Source organism: Oncorhynchus tshawytscha, linkage group LG24 (assembly GCF_018296145.1).
Source record: "Oncorhynchus tshawytscha isolate Ot180627B linkage group LG24, Otsh_v2.0, whole genome shotgun sequence".
NCBI classification, from domain to species: Eukaryota; Metazoa; Chordata; class Actinopteri; order Salmoniformes; family Salmonidae; genus Oncorhynchus; species Oncorhynchus tshawytscha.
The window spans coordinates 4,526,106-4,542,925 of NC_056452.1; the positions used below are offsets into that span (position 1 = coordinate 4,526,106).

At 41.6% G+C, this 16,820-nt stretch overlaps 1 protein-coding gene across 5 annotated transcripts in view; it reads right to left on the reverse strand.

The window, feature by feature from the left end:
• Positions 1–16,820, reverse strand: part of afap1l2 (actin filament associated protein 1-like 2) — a 144,855-nt gene that overhangs the window by 78,306 nt on the left and 49,729 nt on the right. The window lies entirely within an intron of this gene.

Below are 16,820 nucleotides of genomic sequence, written 5' to 3' on the forward strand. Positions count from 1 at the left end.
GTACCTGTGGATGTATTTCAAGGCCGACCTTCAAATTCAGTGCCTCTTTGCTTGACACCATGGGAAAATTAAAAGAAATCAGACAAGACCTCAGAAAAAATATTGCAGACCTCCACAAGTCTGGTTCATCCCTGGGAGTAATTTCCAAATGAAAGAAGGTACCACGTTCATCTGTACAAACAAAAGTACGCAAGTATAAACACCATGGGACCACGCAGCCGTCATACCGCTCAGGAAGGAGACGCGTTCTGTCTCCTAGAGATTAAGGTACTTTGGTGCGAAAAGTGCAAATCAATCCCAGAACAACAGCAAAGGACCTTGTGAAGATGCTGGAGAAAACAGGTACAAAGGTATCTATATCCACAGTAAAACGAGTCCTATATCGACATAACCTGAAAGGCCGCTCAGCAAGGAAGAAGTCACTGCTCCAAAACCGCCATGAAAATGCCAGACTACGGTTTGGAACTGCACATGGGGACAAAGATAATACTTTTTGGAGAAGTGTTATCGGGTCTGATGAAACAAAAAGAGAACTGTTGGCCATAATGACCATCGTTATGTTTGGAGGAAAAAGGGGGAGGCTTGCAAGCCAAAGAACACCATCCCAACAGTGAAGCACGTGGGTGGCAGCATCATGTTGTGGGGGTACTTTGCTGCAGAAGGGGCCGGTGCACTTCACAAAATAGATAGCATCATGAGTAAAGAAAAGTATGTGGATATATTGAAGAAACATCTCAAGACATCAGTCAGGAAGTTAAAGTTTGGTCACAAATGGGTCTTCCAAATGGAAAATGGGTTATCCAAAGGAATGGGCCAAAATTTACCCAACTTATTGTGGGAAGCTTGTGGAAGGCTACCTGAAACTTTTGACCAAGTTAAACAATTTAAAGGCAACACTACCAAATAGTAATTGAGTGTGTGTAAACTTCTGACCCACTGGGAATGTGATGAAAGAAATAAAAGCTGAAATAAATCATTCTCTCTATGATTATTCTGACATTTCACAATCTTAAAACAAAGTGGTGATCCTAACTGACCTAAAACAGGGAATTGTTACTCGGATTAAATGTCAGGAATTGTGAAAAACTGAGATTGAATGTATTTGGCTAAGGTGTATGTAAACATCCGACTTCAACTGTACATGCATAGTACCTTGCAAAAGTATTCACCAGCTTGGCGTTGTTCCTATTTTGTTGCATTACAACCTGTAATTTAAATGTATTTTTATTTGGATTTCATGTAATGGACATACACAAAATAGTCCAAATTGGTGAAGTGAAATGAATAAAATAACGTGTTTCAGAAAATTCAAAAACTCACGGACCGGGCCAAAACTCACGGACCAGGCAAGGAGGACATTAATCAGAGGCAACAAAGAGACCAGATAATCCTGAAGCAGCGGAGATTGGAGTGTCTGTCCATAGAACAATTTTAAGCCGTACAATCCACAGAGCCGGGCTTCACCGAAGCGTGGGCAGAAAAAAGCCATTTGCTTAAAGAAAAAAATAAGCAAACACTTTTGGTGTTCGCGAAAAGGCATCTGGGAGACTCCCCAAACATATGGATGAAGGTACTTTGGTTAGATGAGACTAAAATTGAGCTTTTTGGCCATCAAGGAAAACCGTTATCCCTGGCACAAACCCAACACCTCTCATCACCCTGAGAATACCATCCCCATAGTGAAGCATGGTGGTGGCAGCATCATGCTGTGGGGATGTTATTCATCGGCAGGGACTGGGAAACTGGTCAGAATTGAAGGAATGATGGATGGCGCTAAATACAGGGAAATTCTTGAGGGAAACCCGTTTCAGTCTTCCAGAGATTTGAGACTAGGACAGAGGTTCACCTTCCAGCAAGTCAATAACCATTAGCATACTGCTAAAGCAACGCTCGAGAGGTTTAAGGGGAAACATTTAAATGTCTTGGAATGGCCTAGTCAAAGCCCAGACCTCAATAAAATGTAGTATCTGTGGTATGACTTAAAGATTACTGTACACCAGCAGAACCCATCCAACTTGAAGGAGCGGGAGCGGTTTTGCCTTGAAGAATGGGTAAAAATCCCAGTGGCTAGATGTGCCAAGCTTATGGAGACATACCCCAAGAGACTTGCAGCTGTAATTGCTGCAAAAGGTGGCAAAAGGTGTGCACGCTCAAGTTTTCAATTTTTTAAAACTTATTTCTTGTTTGTTTCACAATAAAAAATATTTTGCATCTTCAAAGTGGTAGGCATGCTGTGTAAATCAAATGACAAAAAAATATATTCAATTTTTATCCCAGGTTATAAGACAACAAAATAGGAAAAATGCCAAGGAGGGTGAATACTTTCGCAAGCCACTGTGTGTGTGTGTGTGTATATATATATATATATATTGTGGGAAGCTTGTGTAGTCATCAAAACTATGACATGACACATATGGAATCATGTAGTAACTAAAAAAGTGCTAAACAAATCAAAATATATTTTATATCAATGTAGCCACCCTTTGCCTTGATGACAGCTTTGCACACTCTTGGCATTCTCTCAACCAGCTTCATGGGGAATACTTTTCCAACAGTCTTGAAAGAGTTCCCGCATATCCTAAGCCCATAATTGGCTGCTTTTCCCTTCACTCAGTGGTCCAAGTCACCCCAAACCATCTCAACTGGGTTGAGGTTGGGTGATTGTGGAGGCCAGGTCATCTGATGCAGCACTCCATCACTCGCCTTCTTGGTCAAATCGTCCTTACACAGCCTGGAGGTGTGTTTTGCGTTATTGTCCTGTTGAAAAATGAACCATAGTCCCACTAAGCGCCAAACCAGATGGGATGGCGTATCACTGCAGAATGCTGTGGTAGACATGCTGGTTAACTTCTTCGATATAAGGGGCGCTCTTTTAATTTTTGGATAAAAAAACGTTCCCGTTTTAAACAAGATATTTTGTCACGAAAAGATGCTCGACTATGCATATAATTGACAGCTTTGGAAAGAAAACACTCTGACGTTTCCAAAACTGCAATGATATTATCTGTGAGTGCCACAGAACTGATGCTACAGGCGAAACCAAGATGAAATTTCAAACAGGAAATGCCCCAGATTTGAAAGGCGCTGTGTTCCAATGTCTCCTTATATGGCTGTGAATGCGCCAGGAATGAGCCTACACTTTCTGTAATTTCCCCAAGGTGTCTGCAGCATTGTGACGTATTTGTAGGCATATCATTGGAAGATTGACCATAAGAGACTACATTTACCAGGTGCCCGCTTGGTGTCCTCCGTCGAAATTATTGCGTAATCTCCAGCTGCGTGCATTTTTCCATTTGGTTCAGAGGAGAAACCAAACTGCCACAAATGATTTATCATCGAATAGATATGTGAAAAACACCTTGAGGATTGATTCTAAACAACATTTGCCATGTTTCTGTCGATATTATGGAGTTAATTTGGAAAAAAGTTTGGCGTTGTAATGACTGAATTTTCGGGGGGTTTTCTTAGCCAAACGTGATGAACAAAACGGAGCAATTTCTCCTACACAAATAATCTTTTTGAAGAAACTGAACATTTGCTATCTAACAGAGTCTCCTCATTGAAAACATCTGAAGTTCTTCAAAGGTAAATGATTTTATTTGAATGCTTTTTTTGTTTTTGTGAAAATGTTGCCTGCTGAATGCTAGGCTTAATGCTATGCTAGCTATCAATACTCTTACACAAATGCTTGTGTAGCTATGGTTGAAAAGCATATTTTGAAAATCTGAGATGACAGTGTTGTTAACAAAAGGCTAAGCTTGTGAGCCAATATATTTATTTCATTTCATTTGCGATTTTCATGAATAGTTAACGTTGTGTGACGACCCTCCCACTCTGTCTGCCGTATTATGTCTTGTTTCCTTATTAGGATGCCGGTGGGCGGAGTTGAGAGGGTCGTCAGCTTCATGGGAAACACCTGGGCCCGGTGTCTCCCAGGATAAATAGACCTCTTCCACATTTATGGAGGAGACTCTCTCCATGCAGACACCTTTGTAGATTCTGTTGTGGTTCTTGGTGGCCTTTTGTTTGTTTGCTTTGGCACCTTTCAAAACCCTGCATTATCACATTCATGCATGCAAAACACTCACTTACACTACTGATTACTGATTACACACACCATTGTATATTTTTCTTAGTTGCTTTAGTTAATAAATATATATTTTGTTACTCCTTATCTCCACGTTGTCTCCCTTTGTTACGGGCTTTGAGCCGGTTCGTGACTGTTGCGTTATGGTAATGAGCTTGAGGCTATGATTACGCTCCCGGATACGGGATTGCTAGACGCAAGAAGTTAAGTGTGCCTTGAATTCTAAATACATCACTGACAGTATCACCAGCAAAGCACCCCCACACCATCACACCTCCTCCACCATGCTTCACGGTGGGAACCACACATGTGGAGATCTACTCTGCGTCTCACAAAGACAGGGCGGTTGGAAACAAAAATCTCTAATTTGGACTCATCAGACAAAAGGTCAGATTTCCATTGCTCTAATGTCCATTGCTCGTGTTTGTTGGCCCAAGCAAGTCTCTTCTTATTATTGGTGTCCTTTAGTGGTGGTTTCTTTGCAGCATTTCTTTCAACCATGAAGGCTTGATTCACGCAGTGAATTGAGATGTCTGTTACTTGAACTCTGAAGCATTTCTTTGGGCTGCAATCTGAGGTGCAGTAAATTTATGAACTTATCTTCTGCAGCAGAGATAACTCTGGGTCTTCCTTTCCTGTGGCGGTCCTCATGAGAGTCAGTTTCATCATCCATCATATGCTTGATGGTTTTTGCGACTGCACTTGAAGAAACGTTCGAAGTTTGTGAAATTTTCCAGATTGACTGACCTTAATTTCTCAAAGTAATGGACTGTCATTCCTCTGCTTATTTGAGCTGTTCTTGCCATAATATTGACTTGGTTTTTTAAACCAAATAGTCGAAAAGAGAGCACACAGAAGGCTGTTGTATAAAATACCTGTCTCCGGATTACATCTTGAAACAAATGCAACCATGGCATCCGTGACACAGAGGGGGAATGTCCATCCATGTATACGGACGGGTAAGAAAATCTAGCTAGCTACATTTTCAGATTTCTAATTTTGTCAGAAAGTTGTTTTCATTTCAAGTTCAATTGTAATGTTAGCTATAGTAAACTCACGTAAACTCGTACATAGCCTTGGTCCGTACAATTGCCCTTATTTTAGCGCCCCCAAAACGTAATACTTCCAGATCAACTGTAATGTCAATACCATTGTAAAACACAATTTCTCCCCTTTCCAACAGAATCAATTACATGACCTAAGCGCTGCCCGTTTCTGCATAATTCAGACAGGCAATGAGCCCCGTCGGGTCTTTTTTTTAAATGGCGGTTGGGGAAGCGGAACTAATGCGTGATAGTGAGAAGGCGAGATGTTGTGTGGGAAAATTGCTTTTTTTCATCTGTCCAACTTATCACCTTATCGCCTCTAAAATGTAAATAAAACACTTTAAAGAGTTTACATAATGTGTCATTACATACCTATTTGAAGGTTTGAATATGAATTGGGTTTTTAAGGCGGTGCTAAAGTGATCTTAGAAGTAAACAGCAACTTTGAGAATGATGATTACATGCAATGATGACGCAAAAAAATTACTAGGTATCCCTCCCTTACCCCCGTCACTGTCCATTTCTTGTTTTTAAAGAATGAGAGAAGTGCTACACCTGGTGGAGAGAGATTGTAAGACGGAAATAGTTGCTTTATGCGTGCTGTACATTACGACATGACACGTCTCGTTGTAACGGAGGGTCCGTTTTTTCAACTTTTCTCCAATACTATAGAGCCATTACCATATCGATCAACGCTTGAATAGAAACCTAGTTCACACCCCCGATTTTAAAGTCAACACAGTCACTACAGTCCCATTAGTTTTCTTTGTAGCCTCGTTTGAATATCGCGGTTACGCACATTTGTACAGAATGGGGTGAGTTTACGTTAACTAGCTAATGTTTACTGGCTGGCTCGCTAGCTAGCTAACGTTACTTGTATGATCTGTGTAGTAAATATGATTCCTGTCTTAGAGCCATTTTCATTGCTAGTTATAGCCTAATGTTAGCTAACATTGAACCTGGTTGGTTAGCTTCCTGTAGATTCATGCAGGGTTATAATGTTATGAGTTGGGATTATGGTTTATTGTTTAGCTCACTACATGTCTAAACAAAAGACTCCACTATGCAAGTAACCCTTTCAATAGAATGTTCATGATGTCACTGTGACAACTGATGATAGACGTAGCTGGTAAATTCGCTCTGACTATCTACTCCGATTTCAGCGCACTTGTCTGAGTGTGCCAGAGCGCAGAATAACTGACAAATTTACGGACGCTCAACGCCTGTTGAATATGGCTGGTGTCAGTAAACGTTGGCAAACAAGCATCATTAAATTGTTCCCAGCAGCACAGTTGCATTCACCAACGCTCTGGATAACATAACAGCCTAACCAGCTCTGCTAGGACTTCACCCTCCTAAGTCCAAACAGTCTCACTTCCCACGGCGACCAGAATCCCCCCCCCCTACCCCACACGCATAGAATGCATCCCAAATAGCAAACTATTCCCTGTATAGTGCACTCACTACTTTTACCAGAACCCTATGGGCCCTGGTCAAAAGTAGTGAACTGCATAGGGAATAGGTTGCCATTTGGGATGCAACATACACACACACAATAACCCCTGCCTCATCACCACGGAAACGGCAGGCCAGGGTAGCGGTTCAGGAGTCAGGGAAAAAATAACAGTCGCGGGGGAAAGAATAGGGGGGAGTGTTTTGAGAAAGAGTGGGAAAAAAACAAAATGAACACCCAGAACATGGAAAGTCCCTCGTTCCTATGCCAAGAATTCAGCACAGCGAAAACACTCACTCTGGGCTGGGAAAGAGGGAGAAGATAGTGATACAAATCCGAAGGGCTGCTGTGTTGTTTATCCTGGGTCCAGGGCTCTGATAATGTCCCTGTCTATCTCCCTGCTCTTTCCCTCACTTTGAGGGAAAGTTGTGACACAACTATGGACACTTTGGTCCCAACTTTTATACTGGTTAGTATAGGAAACCAAATTGAATTGCTCAATCATCAAACACAATGAAAATGAATTAGAGTTGTTAGCACAATAAAAGTAATTATAATAGAATACAAAAATGTATTTGACCATATTGTTATTGTCATCATAATTTAAAGTGAAAGGGGTTTTTACTGGTGGTGGTAGCCTAGAATTACTGTATATTAGCAGTAGTAGTAAAACTGTATTTTCTGTTTGTACCTCCTTCATTATTCATAATGTAAATCGGGTCGTTCTTGAAATGTGGTGGCATTTGCAACCATGAAAAACACTTTAAAAATACAAAGTCACACATCATACATCTTTTTGTTTATATTGAACTGTTTATCAATGATAAAAAATCATGCAAATCCTTTATACTGCAAAACTCTGTTTATGCATTATTACAAGTATTTAAGGAAAGCAAATTGGCTTGTCCCAGTAGTGATGTTTAGAGTTGTAGTGAAATGTTTTGGAGATTTAGAGATAGCATCCCGTCTGGAGAAAACCTGGCACAATCCCTATGGAAAGTATTCAGACCCCTTGACTTTTTCCACATATTGATATGTTACAGCCTTATTCTAAAATGGATTTTTAAAAAACAATTTACAATAACCCATAATGAAGAAGCGAAAAAGCGAAAAACAAATACCTTATTTTTATAAGTATTCAGACTATTTGCTATGAGACTCCAAATTGAGCTCAGGTGCATCCTGTTTTCATTGATCATATTTGAGATGCGTCTACAACTTGATTGGAGTCCACCTGTGGTAAATTCAATTTATTGGACATGATTTGGAAAGGCACACACCTGTCTACCTGCCCACAGTTGACAGTGCATGTCAGAGAAAAAAACCAAGCCATGAGGTCGAAGGAATTGTCCGTAGAGCGCCAAGACAGGATTGTGTTGAGGCACAGATCTGGGCAAAGGAATAAAAAAAATGTCAGTATCATTGAAGGTCACCAAGAACACAGTTCATTTTTAAATGGAAAAAGTTTGGAACCACCAAGACTCTTCCTAGAGCTGGCTGCCTGGCCAAACTGAGCAATTGGGAGAGAAGGGCCTTGGTCAGGGAGGTGATCAAGAACCTGATGGTCACTCTGACAGAGCGCCAGAGTTCCTCTGTGGAGATGGGAGAACCTTCCAAAAGGACAACCATCTCTAGAGCACTCCACCAAATTGGGCCATTATGGTAGAGTGGCCAGACGGAAGCCACTCCTCAATAAAAGGCATTATAGCTTGCTTGGAGTTATCCAAAGGGCACCTAAAGAAATCATGAGAAACAAGATTCTCTGGTCTGATGAAACCAAGATTGAACTCCATGGCCTGAATGCCAATCATCCCATCTGGAGAAAACCTGGCACAATCCCTATGATGAAGCATGGTGGTGGCAGCATCATGCTGTGGGGATGTTTTTCAGAGGCAGACACTGGGAGACTAGTCAGGATGGAGGAAAAGATGAACGGAGCAAAGCACAGAGAGATCCTTGATGAAAACCTGATCCAGAGCGCTCAGGACCTCAGCCTGGGGCAAAAGTTCACCTTCCAACAGGACAATAGCCCTGAGCACACAGCAAAGACAACACAGGAGTGGATTTGGGAAAAGTGTCTTTATCTCCTTTCGTGGCCCAGCCAAAGCCTGGACTTGAACCCAATTGAACATCTCTGGAGAGACCTGAAAATGGCTGTGCAGCAACACTCCTCATCCAACCTAACAGAGCTTGTGAATATCTGCAGAGAAGAATGGGAGAAACTCCCAAATACAGATGTGCCAGAGCATGTAGTGTCATTACCAGAAAAGACTCAAGGCTGTAATCACTGCCAAACATCCTTCAACAAAGTACTGAGTCAAGGGTCTGAATACTTATGTGAATATGATATTAGTTTATTTTTTATTTGTCAACATTTCTAAAAACCTGTTTTTGCTTTGTCATTAAGGGGTAATGCATGCAGATTAATGAGGGGAAAAAACAATTTAATCAATTTTAGAATAAGGGTGTAACGTAATAAAATGTAATAAATGTAATAAAATTAATACTTTCCAAATGCACTGTATCTATTATTTTGAATGCTAGAAAGTAAACAAAATTATGTAATATATTGTATAGATCAATAAAAACAAAGGCGACTAATAAAATGCATATTTTTATCACTAGTATAATGCATGTCCCTTAGTTTTAGATCATTGGTGTTACCGCCTTGAAAGTCACTAATTTCAAAGGACCGTGAGCATTCTCTTCAGAGTCAAAAGTATCTACATTTAAAAAAGTTATTAGCTAATCCCCCCCGTTTTAATATGTTAAACATTTGAGGATTCCATTGATAATTTTGTGTGTCTAAATCCAAAGTGTCACTTGGTGTTATTCGATTTAAATGAAGGGAAATAGCATTGTGAGCTAAATAATGAATCATATCACTTAAGTTAATTATTTTCTAAGGGTTAATTGCCTTAGATTTGGGCATCTGTGGCCTCCATTCAAGAAAATCCTCAATAACCCCAAATGTCACATTGGTGTTACCATCATTCAGTGTTTTCCATAAGTACATTGAGTAGCCAAACAAATAGAAAAAGTAGCCAGCCCCAGGGTGTTCCGGGCGGGTATGGTCACAGAATTTTTTTGGGCCAGAATGAGCTCTATTTTGGTATCCTCTGGTATGGTCTAATGCCTGGATTCCATCCGAAATGCACAGCTAAATTATTAATGCCTGAATCCCTTTTATACTTACTTAGTCAGTGTGGAGAACCAAATTTCAAACATGATGAAAATGATTTAGAGTTGTTAGCATAATAACAGTCATTATAATATAATCAAAAAAATGTATTTGATCACATTGTTATTGTCATCATAATTTAAAGTGAAAGCAGTTTGTACTGGTGGTGGAAGTACACAGCTAAATTATTAATGCCAGGATTCCATCTGAAATACAAATCAAACCAATATTTTATTTGTCAAATTCGCCAAAAACAACAGGTGTAGATCTTACTTACAACAATGCAGTTTTAAGAAAAATACCCCCAAAAAAGTAAGAAACAAAAGTAACAAATAACTAAAGAGCAGCAGAAAAATAACAATAGCGAGGCTATACGGTACAGAGTCAATGTGTGGGGGCACCGGTTAGTCGAGGTAATTGAGGTAATATGTACATGTAGGTAGCGTTAAAGTGACTATGCATGGATAATAAACAGAGAGTAGCAGCAGTGTAAAAGAGGGAGGGAGGCAATGCAAATAGTCTGAGTAGCCATTTGATTGGCTGTTCAGGAGTCTTATTGCTTGGGGGTAGAAGCTGTTAAGAAGCCTTTTGGACTTAGACTTGGTGCTCCGGTACCACTTGCTGTGCGGTAGCAGAGGGAACAGTCTATGACTAGGGTGGCTGGAGTCTTTGACAATTTTTAGGGCCTTCCTCTGACACCGCCTGGTACAGAGGTCCTGGATGGCAGGAATCTTGACCCCGGTGATGTACTGGGCCGAGCAGTTGCCATAACAGGCAGTGATGCAACCTGTCAGGATGCTCTCGATGGTGCAGCTGTAGAACCTTTTGAAGATCTGAGGACCCATGCCAAATCCTTTCAGTCTTCTGAGGGGGAATAGGTTTTGTCGTGCCCTCTTCACAATGGTCTTGATGTGTTTGGACCATGTTAGTTTGTTGGTGACGTGGACACCAAGGAACTTGAAGCTCTCAACCTGCTCCACTAGAACCCTGTCGATGAGAACAGGGGCATGCTCGGTCCTGCACCACACGGTCAGGTCTCTGACCTCCTTCCTATAGGCTGTCTCGTCTTTGTCGGTGATCAGACCTACCACTGTTGTGTCATCGGCAAACTTAATGACGGTGTTGTATTCATGCCTGGCCATGCAGTCATGAGTGAACAGGTAGTACAGGAGGGGACTGAGCACGCACCCCTGAGGGGCCCCCGTGTGAGGATCAGCGTGGCGGATGTGTTGTTACCTACCCTTATCACCTGGGTGTGGCCCGTCAGGAAGTCCAGGATCCAGTTGCAGAGGAAGGTGTTTAGTCCCAGGGTCCTTAGCTTAGTGATGAGCTTTGAGGACACTATTGTGTTGAACGCTGAGCTGTAGTCTATGAATAGCATTCTCACATAGGTGTTCCTTTTGTCCAGGTGTGAAAGAGCAGTGTGGAGTGCAGTAGATTTTGCATCATATGTGGATCTGTTGGGGCGGTATGCAAATTGGAGTGGGTCTAGAGTTTCAGGGATAATGGTGTTGAAGTGAGCCATGACCCGCCTTTCAAAGCACTTCATGGCTACAGACATTATTGAATACTTTAACGACTTTACCTTCCAGATTGGTAAAATTAGTTTTGGTATTGAGTAGAAAGACATTACTTTACAATTAGAATTACCTAAAATGTATGAATTCAGTGTGATGTTAGTTGTTTTGGATATCGTCTAGGCCTATATGATCAGGACTATTTTCTAAGTAAGATAACCTGTAACATTAAACCGGTCTTCTCTTGGAGGGACAAAATGGTGCCGTAGAGTGAGCACCGTGTTTCAGTGAGCTCCTGTGGCATTTGTTAATTTCTCTCTTTATATTCATTTCTGAGATTGAAAAAGTAGTACAATTTGTGACATAAATTACTCTATGGGTATTGATGATTATTTCTCAAAGGATTCCGTCAACATGCCTGGCAGAACTACTAAGAACTTGACCAAAACCACCACCCCTGTACAGTCGTGGCCAAAAGTTATGAGAATGACACAAATATTAATTTTCACAAAGTCTGCTGCCTCAGTTTGTATGATGGCAATTTGCATATACTTCAGAATGTTATGAAGAGGGATCAGATGAATTGCAATTAATTGCAAAGTTCCTCTCTGCCATGCAAATGAACTGAATCCCCCAAAAATATGTCCACTGCATTTCAGCCCTGCCACAAAAGAACCAGCTGATATCATGTCAGTGATTCTCTCATTAACACAGGTGTGCGTGTTGACGAGGACAAGGATGGTTATCACTCTGTCATGCTGATTGAGTTTGAATAACAAACTGGAATCTTCAAAAGGATGGTAGTGCTTGGAATCATTGTTCTTCCTCTGTCAACCATGGTTACCTGCAAGGAAACACATGCCGTCACCATTGCTTTGCACAAAAAGGGCTTCACAGGCAAGGAAATCAACAAATTATTGGATCATCATGCATTTCAAGGAGAGCGGTTCAATTGTTGTGAAGAAGGCTTCAGGGCGCCGAAGAAAGTCCAGCAAGCGCCAGGACCATCTCCTAATGTTGATTCAGCTGCGGGATCGGGGCACCACCAGTACAGAGCTTGCTAAGGAATGGCAGCAGGCAGGTGTGAGTGCATCTGCACGCTTTTGCAGGATAGCCTGGTGTCAAGAAGGGCAGCAAAGAAGCCACTTCTCTCCAGGAAAAACATCAGCGACAGACTGATATTCTGCAAAAGGTACAGGGATTGGACTGCTGAGGACTGGGGTAAAGTCATTTTATCTGATGAATCCCCTTTCCGATTGTTTGGGGAATCCGGAAAAAAGCTTGTCCGGAGAAGACAAGGTGAACGCTACCATCAGTCCTTTGTCATGCCAACAGTAAAGCATCCTGAGACCATTCATGTGTGGGGTTGCTTCTCAGCCAAGGGAGTGGGCTCACTCACAATTTTGCCTAAGGACACAGCCATGAATAAAGAATGGTACCAACACATCCTCCGAGAGCAACTTCTTCCAACCATCCAGGAACAGTTTGGTGACGAACAATGCCTTTCCCAGCATGATGGAGCACCTTGCCATAAGGCAAAAGTGATAACTAAGTGGCTCGGGGAACAAAATATCGATATTTTGGGTCCATGGCCAGGAAACTCTCCAGACCTTAATCCCATTGAGAACTTACGGTCAATCGGGTGAAAAAAAAAAAAGTTCTGACAAAGTCCAAGCATTGATTATGCAAGAATGGGCTGCCATCAGTCAGATGTGGTCCAGAAGTTAATTGACAGCATGCCAAGGTGGATTGCAGAGGTCTTGAAAAAGAAGGGTCAACACTGCAAATATTGACCCTGCATCAAATTCATGTAATTGTTAATAAAAGCCTTTGACACTTATGAAATGCTTGTAATTATACTTCAGTATTCCATAGTAACATCTGACAAAAAATATCTAAAGACACTGAAGCAGCAAACTTTGTTGAAATTAATATTTGTGTCATTCTCAAAACCTTTGGCCACGACTGTAGATGTGTAGGAGGAGCTAGCTAGCGAGGTTGACAGAATTGTGGAGCCAGGCACAATGGCTGAAGTGATCCAAAAGATGACTGACAACATTATTAAGGTGATTGATGTCAAAGACAGCAACTGTCTTGGAAGCAATAGTAGGCCATTCAGCCGAACTACAGGTTGCAAGTATGTTAGTAGGCCTGAGCTACAGGCAATTAGATTTGGGTATGACATTTTAGGTGCCAATCCTTAAGAGGTTTTAAAGACTGTTGGAAAAACATTCCAGGTGAAGCTGGTTGAGAGAATGCCATGAGTGTGCAAAGCTGTCATCAAGGAAAGGGTGGCTACTTTGAAGAATCTCAAATATATTTAGATTTGTTTAACACTTTTTTGGAAGCTGTTTTTCAGTCTCTCGGTCCCAGCTTTGATTCACCTGTACTGACCTCGTCTTTCGGATGACAGCAGGGTGAACAGGCAGTGGCTCGGGTGGTTGTTGTCCTTGATGATCTTTTTGGCCTTTCTGTGACATCGGGTACTGTAGGTGTCCTGTAGGTCAGGTAGTTTGCCCCCAGTGATGCTTCGGGCAGACTGCACCACCCTCTGGAGAGCCCTGCGGTTGCAGGTTACCGTACCAGGCAGTGATACAGCCCGACAGGATCCTCTCAATTGTGCATCTGTAAAAGTGTGTGAGGGTTTTAGGTGCCAAGCCACAAATCTTCAGCCTCCTAAGGTTGAAGAAGCACTGTTGCACCTTCTTCACCACACTGTCTGTGTGGGTAGACCATTTCAGATCATCAGTGATGTGTACGCCGAGGAACTTGAAGCTTTCCACCTGCTCCACTGCGGTCCCGTCAATGTGGATAGGGGTGTGCTCCCTCTGCTGTTTCTGGAAGTCCACGATTAGCTCCTTTGTTTTGTCAATATAAACCCTAGGTAAACCCTAGGTAAAACTGTATGGTACACTGCCAATTTGCAGTGTACCATACACTGCTGGTTCACGCAGCCCTGTATGGTACACTGCTGGTTCACGTATTCTCTCTTCTGAATAAAATCACAACATTCGAAAGACAGTTAATATCTTTGTCATGATTTCTATGTCAGTACTGTATATGTTAAATGAAATTAAGGGAAAACCAGATACATGCACAAATATTCCCACACACCTATCTTTTTAGACTTCAGATTCCACAAACTCCTCATGTTAAAGTTTAAACGCTGAGGTAAACACAAATTCTCAGACTCTTTAAAATAAATTGAAATAATTACAATAAAAAGCATATTCTTTTTTATTTCACCTTTATTTAACCAGGTAGGCTAGTTGAGAACAAGTTCTCATTTACAACTGTGACCTGGCCAAGATAAAGCAAAGCAGTGAAACACAAACAACAACACAAGAGTTACACATGGAATAAACAAACATATAGTCTATAATAAAATAGAAAAGGTCTATATACAGTATGTGCAAATGAGGTAGGATAAGGGAGGTTGGCAATAAATAGGCCATAGTGGCAAAATAATTACAATATAGCAATTAAACAATTAAACACAGCAATTAAACACTCTTATTCAGAAGGGTTCTATGTAGAACCACTCTTGCCTTCCAAAGAATCTTCAAATAACCCTTTCTTCCAAAAAGGTTTCTTCAGATGAAAACGGAAAAAAAAAATGGTAGAACCCTATCCCTCTGCAAATAATCCTTTCTAAGAGTGTACACACCCATGAGACAGCCAGTGGGTTGTATCATATTTTCACTAACAGTTCAGCAGCAGCCCAACTGTTTTATGTCCCCCATCATCAAAAATAACTAGCTAGCCAGCCAGCCAGCAAGCCAGAAGATTGCAAAAAGAAGGTAAGTTGACAGCGAAGGCAGGGAATTTCACGACAGTTGGGAGATCGAGTACTTGTTTGTGGACCATCGTTTGCCAAAAGACTGTGGCCGTAATGAAAGAATTTAACATAAGGTGCAATTATGGGACAAAACACTGACTTGAATAGACATCAGAGGCTACAGAAAGTGGCAGAGTTAAATAAGGGCCTTGTACAAGAGCAGACTGTTTTCAAAGCCAAAATCACAGTGATGCAGCAGTATAGGCCAGATTCTACCTAGAATGAAATAGCTAAATCAGGCTGACCATACACCAAAGGTGATTTTATGAAGCAGTGCATGGATAAAGTTTGCAAAGTAGTGGGCCCAGAAAAAAATGCAAGCATCTGCAAATGTCAGCCTTAGGAGAAATACAGTGGCAGATTACGTGGATGAACTAGCCAACGATCTACAAGAGCAGCTCGCTGAAAAAGCTAAATACTTTGTAGCTTACAACATTGCTGTTGACGAGAGCATGTGTAACAGTATAACTTTAGACCGTCCACTAGCCCATACCCAGGCGCGAACCAGGGACCCTCTGCACACATCAACAACAGTCACCCACGAAGCGTCGTTACCCATCGCTCCACAAAAGCCCCGGCCCTTGCAGAGCAAGGGGAACTACAACTTCAAGGTCTCAGAGCAAGTGACGTCACCGATTGAAACGCTATTTAGCGCGCACCGCTAACTAAGCTAGCCGTTACACATGGTTGGTACAGACACTGCTCAGAATGTCAATTTTCATGCCTGGGAGGGATTCGTTAGTGAAGAACTCTTGGGTGTTAAATCAATGCATGATGGCACGACCATAGGAAATCATTTTTCAATAAGTTGAGAAATGTGCAAATGACCAAGTTACAATGGGATAAACTTACTGGACTGACAACAGATGCGGAACCTTATATGTGCGGTGGGAGGAGCGGATTGGTTGGGAGGATGTGAGAGAAGATGCAGGAGGAGAATTGCCTCGACGAGCTGACAACATATTACTAAAAAAAATATTTAAAAAATGTTTTGATTTTATTACTACTGTATTATACATCAGGAGGTACTTTGTGGTAAAGTACTAAGGACGGGGAACTGTAACAAAAACAGTAAACTTCATCAGGGCTAAGGGCTTGAACCACCATTCAGTTTCAGTCATTTCTTGGAGAGGTTCATTCAGAACATCAAGATGTGCCCTTCCACACAGCCAAGTTGGGGTAAAGTGCTGAAGAGATTTTTTTTGAGCTGTGTGAGGAAATTTGTTGTTTCATGGAGAACAAGGGGAAAAACATTACTGAGCTCCTATCCAGCCACCAAAACAGCTCTCAAACCACAGCAACAGCAGATGTTGCTAATAAGAAAACAGTGCTGGGTGTGTCTCTCTCTCTGTGTGTGTGTGTGTGTGTGTGTGTGTGTGTGTGTGTGTGTGTGTGTGTGTGTGTGTGTGTGTGTGTGTGTGTGTGGAGTTCAAAGACTCAGAAGGAAAGCTATAATCCCACCCTACTGTCTGTCTGTGACCCTTCCAATCTCACACAGCGCTAATTCAGGAGACCCCTAGCCTCTCCAGTCAACATTAAACACATCAGTCCTCTCAAGTCTCACACACTCTTTTCCACACAAATTTTCCAATTGTATAAGGATAAAATACCTGTTTCTGTGGGTGATTACAACACATATTAAAGCCTTGATTAATAATGGTACTGCAGGCCTGGGATTTACAGTTACGGGAAAAAACA